Raw genomic sequence first — 13836 nt, 5'->3', positions numbered from 1 at the left:
TGTACAGCTATGATAAGCTGTTTCTCAAACTTGGCAGTCCTTTCAATGTAATTAAGCGAAAGGATTGAAGCGGATTGGTTGGTTCTTGTCACATGACCTGCGGTCTTTTGCGTGCTCAAGTTTGTTATTTCAAATGTAGACGCGCAGTATGCGCGCTCATAATGAAAGCGACGCGGTTGCGACGCGCTCGTTTTTTCGCAGCAAGATAAACATCTCAACTTTTCATACTTTTTAGACTGAACATCTCAACTTTTCAGACTGAAAATTTGAAATGTTTATCTCGATGCGGCGCGGACGCGCCTGGAAAAAACTAGCTCAAAAATTACGGAATCTTTAACAAATGAAACAGTGGACTTAATAATAAATAATAATAAATTATTAATTCAATTAGGCCTTTATTTGTACACAAACAATGATTAATTCCTCAATAAAAAACACTTATTATTATAGCCTATCTTTTATAATTATACCTACTATAGACTATTATTGACTTTAAATTTACTGTAGTAATTAATACAGAGACACTAATCTGGGCAAACAGCACTAGTGACTTGTTAAGGACTTGAAACTTAAAGTTGAGGACTTGCAACTCGACTTGGACTTGCCCATCTTGACTTAGGACTTGACTTGGGACTTGAATGCAAAGACTCTAGACTTACTTGTGACTTGCAAAACAATGACTTAGTCCCACCTCTGCTTAGTTGCGATCGGCCTCCGTTAACCTTTGTGACCTCAAATTGAGCTCTTACATAATTGTTCTGAGATTGGCGAAGATATCTCATTCCATTCAGGCATTTTACTAAAAGTGGCCCAACCCCTTTAGAACGTTTTGGCATCCCTTTGCGGGAATGACTTGAAAGTTCACTTTACCAGAGAATGTTTCTTCACTAGTTTGGTTCAGATCGGGCTAAAAACCTAAATACTAGTTCGCAAACGTAGGGTTTCATAAATTCCAAAATACCCGAAAATTTAGCAAGGCTCACAATCTAATCTGCGCCATTGGATTTGTCCAACGTGAGCCAAAGATTCCAACGACTTGAGACACTTGAGTCTGCTGGTTTAAGAGTTATGAGCGATTTCATACTTTTGATCGCTGTAGCGTCCCCGTCAGGCCGATTGGGGTGAACCTTGGTGACATTGTCGGTGGTGTGAGCACTACCATTCCTCCAAGTTTCGAGGATCTACGACTTATTGTTTGGTCTGCCCGATCAGTTTTACATGGAGATTGCTAATGCTTGGCCATTCTAACAATTACAGTAGGGTAACTGAACCTCTAAATACATTAAAATATTTAGAAATAACAAACAAAAACTAATATAAATTACAAAATTTTGTAATAAAATTACTAATATACACTACCAGTCAAAAGTTTGGACACACTTCCCCATTCTCTTTAATGGGAAAGTGTGTCCAAACTTTTGACTGGTAGTGTAAATTACTCAATTTTAATAACATTTTTTAATTAAAATGAAAACTGAAATTCTACAATTCTAAAAACAAAAGCTAATTCAAAATATGAATAAAAACGATCATAATACATAAATATTACTAAAAAAACACTGCTGTATGGAAGCCAATATAACTCAAACCTCTCTATGCTCTTTCAACTACATCTCACATTATGATTAATTTAATCAGAGCAAAGTAATCTCTGAGGAAGAGAGTGGTTTAGAACAAAATAACTCTTAAATGCAAAAAGCGGATCATAACAACATAATTTGTATTAATGAAACCTTCTGTTAGTGCAACCAACAGGCTCTGCTAATGCACAATATGTGGGAGTCAGATAATTGCAGATTTGCAACTTTGCAAGACCTCTGCAATTTGCATAAAGGCAAAACATTCCACAGACTGTACTAGAAGCTTTCAAATGCTGAATTAGGATTGCATTCAAGTACAAACACAGTGTAAAATACTTCTATAATAGCTACTTTGTAACTTGTCTGTGTTCTTGTTTTTGCTGGAATATTGAAATGTTAATATAACCGGTGAGAGTGATAAATGCCTCCACTCAATAGCCAAGCCTCTCTGTAGGAATGTGTACAGGCTTTTCTCTTAGAGAGGAAATGGATAGTTAATGCAAGTGTCTATGAGCCAGATGTGTCCATGTCGTTTCTCGTAAAAAGCTGTCAATTATAGCTGTGGGGCTCAGGACCGAGACATTAAGCTTCAACAAGCAAGAACTATCGTCAGCACTACCATAGCAATTCAAAGAAAACATCCCTTTATATATAAGCTTATGTGTTCTAATTTTATCTTCCATTTTAAGTTTGATTTGTTTGCAGCATGAAAGTGACTATGAATGATATCGGCCCTGCACATAAACCCCAGATGTGTCATCTAGCATTATCAGATGCAGTTTATCTCAGGGGGAGCACCTCTCAAACACCGTTCATTCAATCAAAAATTGATGCAGTAATGATTCGAAAGCAATTCTAAGCTGCTGAACCACCTGGAGGGATTTCTCTGAAAACAATCAGACATTGTAATAGATAATTTTAATGCATCGGGCTCTGTTGCCGTTTTAGCTGTATCTAATAAATTTAACAACGGAAAGGTAGAGGCACACAGACAGATTAAATGAAATACTGCCATGTTGTCAGGCATGAGAATACAATCAGAGGGTCAGATAAAAATGAGTGCTGGTATTGGGCTTTGAGACACGAGCATGTTCCTTTATTAGAATTTCTGATTATGAATACTGTATATAAAGAGTGTGCGCAAAACAATATAACAAAATATTAACATCAAAGGACTAGGAATTACATTAAGAGAAAAAAATCTCCAAGTCTTTTAGTTGAGAAAATAGAGGTTGCATAATGCATAAACTCTAATGCATAAAAATGTTAAATACAGTAGAAGTCAAAAGTTTTCACACACCTTGCAGAATCTGCAAAATGTTAATTATTTTACCAAAATAAGAGGGATCATACAAAATGCATGTTGTTTTTTCTTTAGTACTGACTTGAATAACATATTTCACATAAACGACGTTTACATTTAGTCCACAAGAGAAAATAGTAGTTGAATTTATAAAAATGACCACATTTCGACCACAAAAATTTACATATTCTTGATTCTTAATACTGTGTTATTACTTGAATTACCTTTATTTTGTTTAGTGATAGTTGTTATGTCTCACAAATTATTTGGTTTTTCAGCATTTTTGTGTATTTGAACCCTTTCCAAAAATGACTGTATGATTTTGAGATGCATCTTTTCACACTGAGAACAACTGAGAGACTCATATGCAACTATTACAGAAGGTTCAAACACTCTCGGATGCTCCAGAAGGAAAAAACAAAGCATTAAGAGCCGGGGTGAAAACTTTTGAACAGAATGAAAATGTATAAATATTATTTTGCCTAAATACATTATTTTTCATTTAGTACTCCCCTTCAGAAGATAAGATATTTAAAGATATTTGCAAAAGATATTTACATGTTTCCCAGGAGACAAAATAATTTAATTTTACCCTGATCTTCACATTTAAAAAGTTTTCACCCTCTTAATGCATTGTGTTTCCTTCTACAGCCTCAGTGAGTGTTTGAACCTTCTGTAATAGTTGCAGTCCCTCAGTTGTCCTCAGTGTGAAAAGATGGATCTCAAAATCATACAGTCATTGTTGGAAAGGGTTCAAATACACCAAAATGCTGAAAAACCAAATAATTTGTGGGACCTGAAGGATGTTTCTGAAGAACAGCAGGCAGTTTAACTGTTCGGGACAAACAAGGGACTCATGAACAACTATCACTAAACTAAACAAAAAAAAACAGCTGTGGATCATTCAGGTAAAAACACAGTATTAAGAATCAAGTGTATGTAAACTTTTGAACAGGGTCATTTTTATAAATTCAACTATTATTTTCTCTTGTCAAATATATATAGACATCTTTTATGTCAAATATCTGAAATATCTTATTCAGTCAATTTGCGCAAAAAGAAGGGGAAAGAAGCCATTTCTATTTTATTATGTACCATTAATGTTAGTCATCTCCAGCCAGGTACTTACATGTTATTGGTGGGTCTCCGAGGGCATGACGTGTACCATGTGTATTTATTCCTGAAGGCTGGTGGGTCTGCTGAGAATGTATATTGATCTGTAAGTAATTCAAATTCCCCACAAATCCTGTTTCAATGTGGAATGTTGACTTCAGGATTTACTCTCCTGTCAACAGCACAAGATGGATCTGGAATGAAATGGCCTGTAGAAATATACAATACAGTGATTTGTTACTGTTTTCAAGTAGCTAGTTTTAACCCAGAAACACCCTCAGACCAAATAATTGATATTAACAATTTATTTGATCGTTTTTTCCATTTTTTTAAAAAGCTTCTGGCCATAAAATACATTCTGTATATTCTGTTTTGGGGACAAAAAAATTTCAAAATGAATTTGGTATATTTATCTATGATTTATTGAATAGACTCTTTTGTGTGAATTGCAACAACAGAAAAATATTATCCACTACTGCCTAGAGGTGCATTTAATGCAACATTGGAAAGATTCTGTGAAAAAAAAATCCAGTTTTGTAGCTTTTTTTCTAAAAAAAGTTCCAGAAAATGTGTTGTTATAGAATACAACTGTTGTACAAGTGCAAATAAATGTACCCATTTATGTAAAAATGGGTATTTAATTTTTGAATTAATTAAAACAACTCACAATATTATGGATCTTGGAGGGCTAAAGGGGAAATTAACTACTGACGAGATGGGGTTTTAATAAAATGATCTGTCTATGCAGTAGAAATGCATTTTTTTTTTGTTTAATTGTGCTGCATAAGTAAAGAAAAACAGAGTAAAATGTGTGTCGAAAAAGGTAGAAAACTTTAACAACCATAATTAACCCCAGCTCGATTAAACAATGCATAAGTGGGGTTATAAAATGCGTCGACAAATAAACTGATCTTGGTGCATATATAATTGAAAAAAATGCACATTGTTCATTTACTTTTATTGTAACAATACAAAGCTGGAATATTTGGCCAATGTAAAGCTTTGTTTCTGAGGCAATTCTACTTGAGGCACAAGTGTATGACAGACAGAGATTCAAATAGGGAACTTGGCAACACAGTTCACACAGTAGATATGACAAAGTTATGCAAGTTTTATCACAAGAGAGCGTCACAGCGAGAGCTTCAGGTCTGGAGGGCTGCGGCTGTTTCCTGAACTGAAAGAGAGTCTTGAAGCGTGAGGGATTATTTCCCCTCCCTTCTATGTCATGGGCATGGAGGCAATGAGCACTGCAATGCAGCAAAACAAATCCAGACAATCAGTTAAGATTGTATAATAATTGTCCCGTTCCTGATGAAACAATCCCAGGGATCAAAACCGCAACCTCTGTTTTAGCAGTTCACATCTGTAAGCTACCACACCACAACAGCAATGTTTTTGAATGATTATGCAGAAGACTATGTACTGTATGAGTTGTATCAGGCCTGATGGGTTGTACTATACACAAGTAAACAATAGATTTTACTGGAGTTACACTGAGGTATAACCTTTTGATACCAAGGACCCCAAAACATGTTGCTTCCCTTGCGAAGGACTTTCTTCTTAAAATATATTAGCAGCTATATCGTTTATTTTACCTCTTTATCCACATTTTTCTTTCTGTAAGAGCGGGCATGGCCATTTGTACATTTTATGGGTGCTTGCTTCTGGTCTCATCTGCATCCAGCTATTTTTAGGTTGTACATAAGAGCTTGTTTTGTTGCTTGATATTGCAAATTGGCGTGTCTTACCATATCACTTTAATGCATTATCTTAATTATGAACACACTGGTTTTATAATGCAAACTGTTTGATCATTTACTGCACGTTGTTATTCTTCTCGCTATTTCCCTATAGCGGATAATGAGCTGGAAGTCTCACCCATAGGCTTACTTGCGTGTTGAAGAAAAAGTGGATACTCTGGGAGAAAAATAGTTTGCATAACATTATAAAGATGTAGTTCACAAAAATTAAACAATTCGCTTTAACCATCTTTATCCTGAGTAAACGATGAACGCAGCCCTGGTGAATTCTGGTGCTCTTGTTTTCTTGTTTTTACCCCGTTAAAATGGGGTAAAAAGATCAACTGAATTAATTAAACTCAGACTTTTTAAATATAACTAAATATACAAAATGTGCACAGGGATAAACTGTGCTTTTGTTGGCTGCCACAGTAACAGCAATAAGCTTCAGGAATTCCTCTAAAGTACTTGTTTTGTGTACCAGCAAATCTGTCCGTGTCCGGCACTGAATGCCTTGCATAAACAATGACAAGAGAAAACGAGCATGGCTTGCAGCTTAAGTTAAAATACTGTTTGTAAAATAATAAAATAAAATGTTAAAACAATGTGTGTTCTTATTTCATGGATAAAATCCCCTGAACTTTGTTTCGAACGGGAGGTACAGTATATGTAGGATGCGCGCTCATCTGTTTTCAATGCAACTAACCAGGTGAGTTACTGCAAAAAAAAGATGGTCATTGCAACACTGTAAAGTGATGAAACGATGGCGCCATGTGATTTTTTAAATAACCTTCATAAATTTAATGTTACATATGCTTGGAAAATACGGTCATGGGAATTCAATAGGAGATCCTATTGAATTTCATGGTTTTCCGTATCAGGACATCATAAAAAAATCTGGTCCTTGGCTGGTCTTAAAATTTGGAAAATAAAACCTCAGATGAACAACAACACATGACAGATTGCACTGTGTCATTATTTATTGAACAAAAATAAAGCCAAAATGAAAAAGCCATGTGTGACAAAGTTAGGACACCCTGTTAACATTGGAATTAAGAGGGTAAATAACAGTCAAGCACTGCTAATCAAATACCTTTAATTAACTGATCATCAGCAAGTCTGAGCGCCTCTATAAAAGCATAAGCTTCGGCAGTTTGCTCGTCTGGAGCCTTCAGCTGTGTGTTAACACAATGCCAAGGAGGTAAGGCATCAGCAATCATCTTAGAGAAGCAATTGTTGCTGCCATCAATCTGAGAAGAGTAAAACGGCCATTTCCAAACAGTTTGAAGTTTATTTGAAGTGGAAGACATTTACAGTTGCGATCAAAATTATTCAACCCCCTTGACCTGCAAGACATTTTGCTGCAGAGAACAAAATTTTGTGAAAACAATTCAACAAAGGCATCAGTACACTATTAGAGAAAGTTTATTCATACACATTTGAGTAATTTTGAGAATGTAAGTTGATGACTAATGAAAGAAAAATAAATTGGCTCTAAATGTTCATGTTCAAAATTATTCAACCCCTGTTCAACATTGCTGTTTTTTAGTCAGTTATTTTTATGGTGGGGAACAAAATTGTCTTAAAACACAATAAAGCCTTTAGAAACACTATTTAAAAACAGAATGAGCTTGAGCTGTTACACATACATACAGTTAGTCCATGCATGTGCTGAAGTTGAGTTGCAAATATGGTAAAGTCAACAGAGCTCTCACAAAAGCTATAGAGAAGAAATAGTTTTATTATATTATAAAGTCTAAGGCTGTATGAAGATTTTCAAGACATTTAAAAGTCCCTAGAGACACAGCTGGCAGCATTATTCTTTAGTTTAAAGTGTGTCGCACCAGAAAACCTTTGAGGGTGTTGAACAAAAAAACACAATTTCATAAAATGTTTGATCAGAGCAACTGAGAAAAACCTGCAAAGTACAGCCAAAGACTTGCAAGATGACCCAACGAAAGGAGGAAAAACATTTCAATGCAGAGCACAAGATGAACACTAGACAAGTATGGCCTTCATGTTGTGGCATCTTGCCGAATACCATTCTTGACCAAGAAGAACAAAAAGACCGACTTGAACATCCTAAAATTCATCTGGATAGACCTGTGGAGTTCTGGAAGAATGTTTTTTGGAGTTTTTGGAGTGACCAAACTGGAACTTTTTGGACCCATGGATCAGCGGTATGTCTGGTGCAAAAAAGGCAAAACTTGTAAGCAGAAGAACACCATCTCCATCATCAAACATTGAGGTGGATCAGTCCTGTTATGGGGTTGTTTTACTTTAGCAGGAAGTGGAAAACCATTGTATGAAGGACATCCTGGATTCTTTGAAGTATCAGGGCATTTTTACAAGAATTGTGATGCCTTTGGTGCAAAGGCTGAAGCTATTAATCAATTGTCTTTCCTGCAGAACAGTCATCCCTAAGTAAACATCCAAATCTACTTAAGCTTGGTTCAGGGATCAGTCACAGAATGTTCTTGAGTGGCCTGTTCAGTCTCCAGATTTAATTCTCATTGAAAATATTTAGTTGAATTTGAAGAAAGCAGTAGCAATGTGAAACTAAATATTATCAGTGGTCTAAAAGCTTTTTCAGGCGAGGAATGGGCCAAGATTGCAGTAGAGAGGTGACAGAAGCTTCTAAACACTTCCAAGCAGTGTTTATTGCTAGTTTTAAAGAATAAAAGATTCTGCACCAGATTTTACTTTTGGGGGTTGAATAATTTTGAACATGAACATTTAGAGACAATTTATTTTTCTTTCATTAGTCATCAACTAACATTCTCAAAATTACTCAAATGTGTATGAATAAACTTTCTCTAATAGTGTACTGATGCCTTTGTTGAATTGTTTTCACAAAATTTTGTTCTCTGCAGCAAAATGTCTTGCAGGTCAAGGGGGTTGAATAATTTTGATCGCAACTGTAGGTCCACTTATAATGTTATCAAGATTTTTACATTAAAAAACATCACAATTTAGAAGTAATAAGCTATTTTTTGTCCTGTTTTTAACCCGCCTCATCAGAACGCTCTGTTTGAAGTAAACACCCACTGCTGTGATTGGCTAACAGTTGTGTGTTTGACAGTCTATGTCCTTCACAAATGTGGCCCTGGACCACAAAACCAGTCATAAGGTTAAATTTGACAAAACTGAGATTTATACATCATATGAAAGCTCAATAAATAAGCTTTCTGTTGATGTATGGTTTGTTAGGATAGGACAATATTTGACTGAGATACATCTATTTGAAATCAGAAATCTGAGGATGCAAAAAAATCAAAAAGACTGAGAAAATCACCTTTAAAGTTGTCCAAATTAGGTTCTTAACAATGCATATTACAAATCAAAAATTACATTTTGATATGTTTACAGTAGGAATTTTACAAAAAATCTTCATGGAACTTAATTTCTTAATGATTTTTGGCATAAAAGAAAAATCAAAAATTTTGACCCATGCAATGTATTTTTGGCTATTGCTACAAATATACCCCAGCGACTTAAGACTGGTTTTGTGGTCCAGGGTCACAAATGGTCGCTGCTGTGATTTAAGTCAAAATCGTGCAAGCAACTCAATACATATTCAACGATCTGTAAGAAGAGACAAAGCAATAGTGACCATGTAATAAAAACAGTTACTTACACTTGTGTGTTGCAGTGTTTACAATGTAAAGGTGCAAAAAAGATCAAATGCCCTTTACAAAAAAAAAAAAAAAAAAAGGCAAAACAGCGTTGTAAGATGATTTTGAAATTGGAGAAGAAAATGACATGGGAGTTTTTCGACCTACCTTAACTGTCATAAACAGGAATACACAGAGTTGACGCAGAGCTAGACAAGACAAGCATTTGAAGTTGAAAAGTATATAAAATTGCCAATTTTTTTTAGAAAATGACTGATCGTTTTGCTAGATAAGACCCTTCTTCCTCGGCTGGGATTTAGAGCCCTTTGAAGCTGGATTTAAACTGCATTTTGGAAGTTTAAACTCAGGGGCACCATAGAAGTCCACTATATGGAGAGAAATCCCAAAATTTTTTCCTCAAAAAACATTCTTTACGACTGAGGAATAAAAGACATGAATATCTTGGATGAAAAGGGAGTGAGTAAATTATATGTAAATATTTGCTCTGGAAGTGAAGTTCTCCTTTAAGTCAACAAAATATATACATTATGAGTTAAATCTTGTCAAATAATCTCAAATTAATAAACAAAATATGAAAATAACAATAAAAAGTGAAATAATATGGACTGTAAATTAAAGGGATAGTTCACCCAAAAATTTTAATTCCTGTCATTAATTACTCACTCTCATGCCGTTGCAAACTCATAAGACCTTTGTTCATCTTCAGAACATTTAATTAAGATATTTTTATTAAAATGGTCTTTAAAATGATTTTAAAATGAGCAATGAGTGACAAACCACTGATCAATTTTGTCTCTATGGGCCCCTTGTCTATCTTTACTCCTCTGCCTAATGAAGACAGTTCAGCATCAAATAAGATTTGAACATTCATACATGTAGACAGACACTTTTAGCATATGTTTGTTAAACCCAGAGTTCTGCGATGTTTCTTTTTAAAGCAGTCGACGCAAACTGAACATTTCTGGCATCAGGAAAAGCTGGAGCAGGAAAGCATCGGCTTGTTTTGTGACCTCAGTGGGTTGGGGTCAAATCGTTGATGCGCACTGCATAGTCAATGCTTTCTGCTCTTTCTTTTTGTATGCCAGCAGCCATCTGGGGATGAAGATAAAAACTCAGGTTCATCATGGTGGGCAGCTCATCAACCTTAAAAATCTCTTTAAAAAGGATGAATAATTTAGTTTGAAGAGATGATACAGTATCCTTTTTAATTACATTCTAGTCACATGACTCGATTGTGTCCTTCTGCCATAAATCAGTGATTTAGGGAACTACTAAAACAGGTTTGCTGGGGTTTGAGCCTTGGAGATTTAGGGGTATATTTGATAAACATAAGCTCCCGAGCTGAGATAGTCAAGGATGACTGAGTGGAGTATTAGACCAAATATCACACGCACACACATAGAAAAATTGCATCAAATTATTTAGTGTGGGCTGACTGAAGACCTATTGCTATGGTAACAGACCATGCATCACATTCTCTGAAACCATTTGCTTACTTCTCTGCTCTGTCACACCGGTGCTGTCAGGGAATGAGGGCTGGCCCATGAATATTCATGAGACGCCACCTGTCCACGCCGCCAACTAAGCACCATGGCTGCAATATCCTGTGGACGCATCACACTCATAATTAGCATCATCACTCCCCTCGCAACACACATGACTGACAGAGAGACCAGGACTCTTGTCACGGCGAGGCCAGAAAAGGGGTTTCGTTTTACCTTTTTTTTTGCGGTAATTAAACGGATCAACTCAGGGCGCATGTAAGAGTGTCTTAGCATACCAAAGAGCTGGGAAAGAAATTGAAACAGTGAGAATGCTTTTATCTGTTCATCTTTTGATCTTTTCTCTGATGGTACATGATAGTATTGGTTAACTGTGGGCCCTGAGGCCCTGCCTCTCCTCTAGCACAGACAAATAAAAACTTCACAGTTCCAGCAAATAGCTTAAACAATCTTGCTCAGATCAAATCAGAAACAAGAGAGAGAGAGCAAGGTGCTCAAACTGGTTTAGTAAACTGTTCACTCAACATGTTTCATGAGAATAAACTGCTGACGTGAATTATACAAAATGCAAAACGGCACATTTTGAATGGTGTGTTGTTGGCTGCCAAGAGCACTGAATTTCAAAAGACTTTAAGAGATTTCAAAGCCTAAAACTCTAATTATAAAGACAAGCTTGTTGTTTTAAAAGTTTTTTTACATTTTAAATATGAATATTAATAAACTAACATTAATTTCTAAATACCTATGAATTCAATATAAATAATCAGTACATTTCTAGGACTTGAACATGGTAGTTGCGTTGTTGTCTTTGCAGGGTCAGAAAGCTCTTGGGTTTCATCAAAAATATCTTAAATTTGTGTTTTGAAGATGAACGAAGGTCTTGCGGGTTTGGAACGACATGGCGGTAAGTAATTAATGACAGAATTTCAATTTCTCTTTAAAAAACTGAATCTATAATAATGGCAGCCACCATACTCTACTGTTAGTTTTCCACACTTATTTTGTTTAAAATGTTAAAATGTTGTGTAGGTATTAATAAATTAAAAATCCTGTTTTTTTTTCATAGTGTGACTGAAATGGATAAGTGTACTGAATCCAATCAATTTAAGCTATAGGGCTGAAACTAACAGCTATTTTATATTGATTAATTTAACGATTAATCTAACGATTAATTTCCCACCAAAAAAAAATTCAACAATTTTACTTAAGAACAATTTATTTTTAATAAAAACAAATTATTGGGGATGCTTTTGATTATTAAAATTTAATGGAATCATTAAAATGGAATCCAGAACAGTAATGGAAAACAGAATTTGGTAAAAAAATAAAACTCTAAAACTCTAAAATTAATTAGACAGGCTTTTTGATTAAAAAAATTAATTTAAACATTAAAAAAAAGAATATAGAAAATTTAAATGGAAAAAAAATGAATTTGGAAATAAACCAGATTTCATAAGGGCCTATAATTATAATATATTTTTTGTGGTAATAAAAATACATTTAAGTGAACAACATCCTTTAGGGTTGCAAAGAGGCAGAAAAACTCTGGTAAATTTCCAGAAACTTTCCAAAAATCCCTGGAAGATTCCAGAAAATCCTGGAAAGTTTCCAAAATTTCTGAAATGTTTCCGAAATTCACTGGAAATTTTCCACCTTTTTGCAACCCTACTTAAAATACATATATAATAGCAATGAGGCAATAACTAGTTAAAATATTAAAAAATTAAAAGCAAGAAATCGTATGGTTTTATTGAACAAAACTGTTAAAACAGATAATGTATTATAAACAATGGAGCTAATGTACATTACGCATTACAAAAAAAGGTCTGCAGAGGACAACAACGTCCTGATGATTGTTTATACACATTACTATGCGATCTAATCCTTGTTTAATATTGACCACACATCATTTAATTTGAATGTCCATTTAATCTTTAATATTTGGCCATTTCTTTAAGACAGAAATGCTACAGACACTGTGATTTTAATGAATATGTGGACATGGTTTGAACTTTTATTTTGAAATCACGATGAACGGTTAGCATATTGAGAAGGATATTAATGTATTCTCCTGAGTTTGCGTCGGTTTATAAATTATTTACCTTATATATCTGATGAAATGGCATACGTTGCGTTCCCAGATGAACGTTATAATAAACCCAAACTCATAGCAATACACAGAGATGGTGTCTGAGATGCTCCACACATGTAAATGGTAACAGTTTGTGTGGAGTGCATTTACTGCGAATAGAGTTGATGTGATTGAGAAACATGTATGCAACATACACGCTTGTAAATAACTAAAACATATATATTTAACCTGCATAGGCTGCATCGCATAATGAATAATCGAATAGATTTGACAAAACGTGACAGCAATCACCTCCATAAAAATCTAGCCCAAAATTTTAATTTAATACATGGGCAAGACGTCCAGATGTTGAGCTAGTGCTGGGGAAGAATGTGCACTACACAAATATTCGTACCCTTTCTGGTGATGAGTGACAGCTGTGACACACTCACACACACAGGAAAACACCCTCAGTCAGTCTTCATCTTCACAGCCCTGGAGGATATGCATCATCATGCAGAGCATTAAACCTTCATTAAACTTTTAGCTCATTCCTTTAGCTCATCTCAGAGTCATGCTGGGCAGATTGGGTGAGATGAGTGTCCACTAAAAGACGTTCTCTCGTGGCCATGTGTTCTGCTGATGCTCAGGGACATCAACTCAAGCCCCAAAAACCCTCCTTGACACTCAGTGATTTCAAGTAACTTTGGATGCCTTTTTTAATACACTGAAAGTGGACAGGGGTTTAAACTCAATGTCAATCAATTTGTGAGCAGAAGCCAAATCCGAGACTCTTCAGTCTTCACATACAGTAAGAGGGCTTTACTCTCAAGTTTACAGTGTTTTTTTTTTTTACATTTTAAAATACTCAAAGCACCATCTTGGTTCCTACG

Source organism: Garra rufa, unplaced genomic scaffold, assembly GCF_049309525.1.
Source record: "Garra rufa unplaced genomic scaffold, GarRuf1.0 hap1_unplaced_025, whole genome shotgun sequence".
Lineage (NCBI taxonomy): Eukaryota > Metazoa > Chordata > Actinopteri > Cypriniformes > Cyprinidae > Garra > Garra rufa.
The sequence above is the reverse complement of the archived record's forward strand: the minus strand, read 5'-3'. Positions refer to the sequence as shown.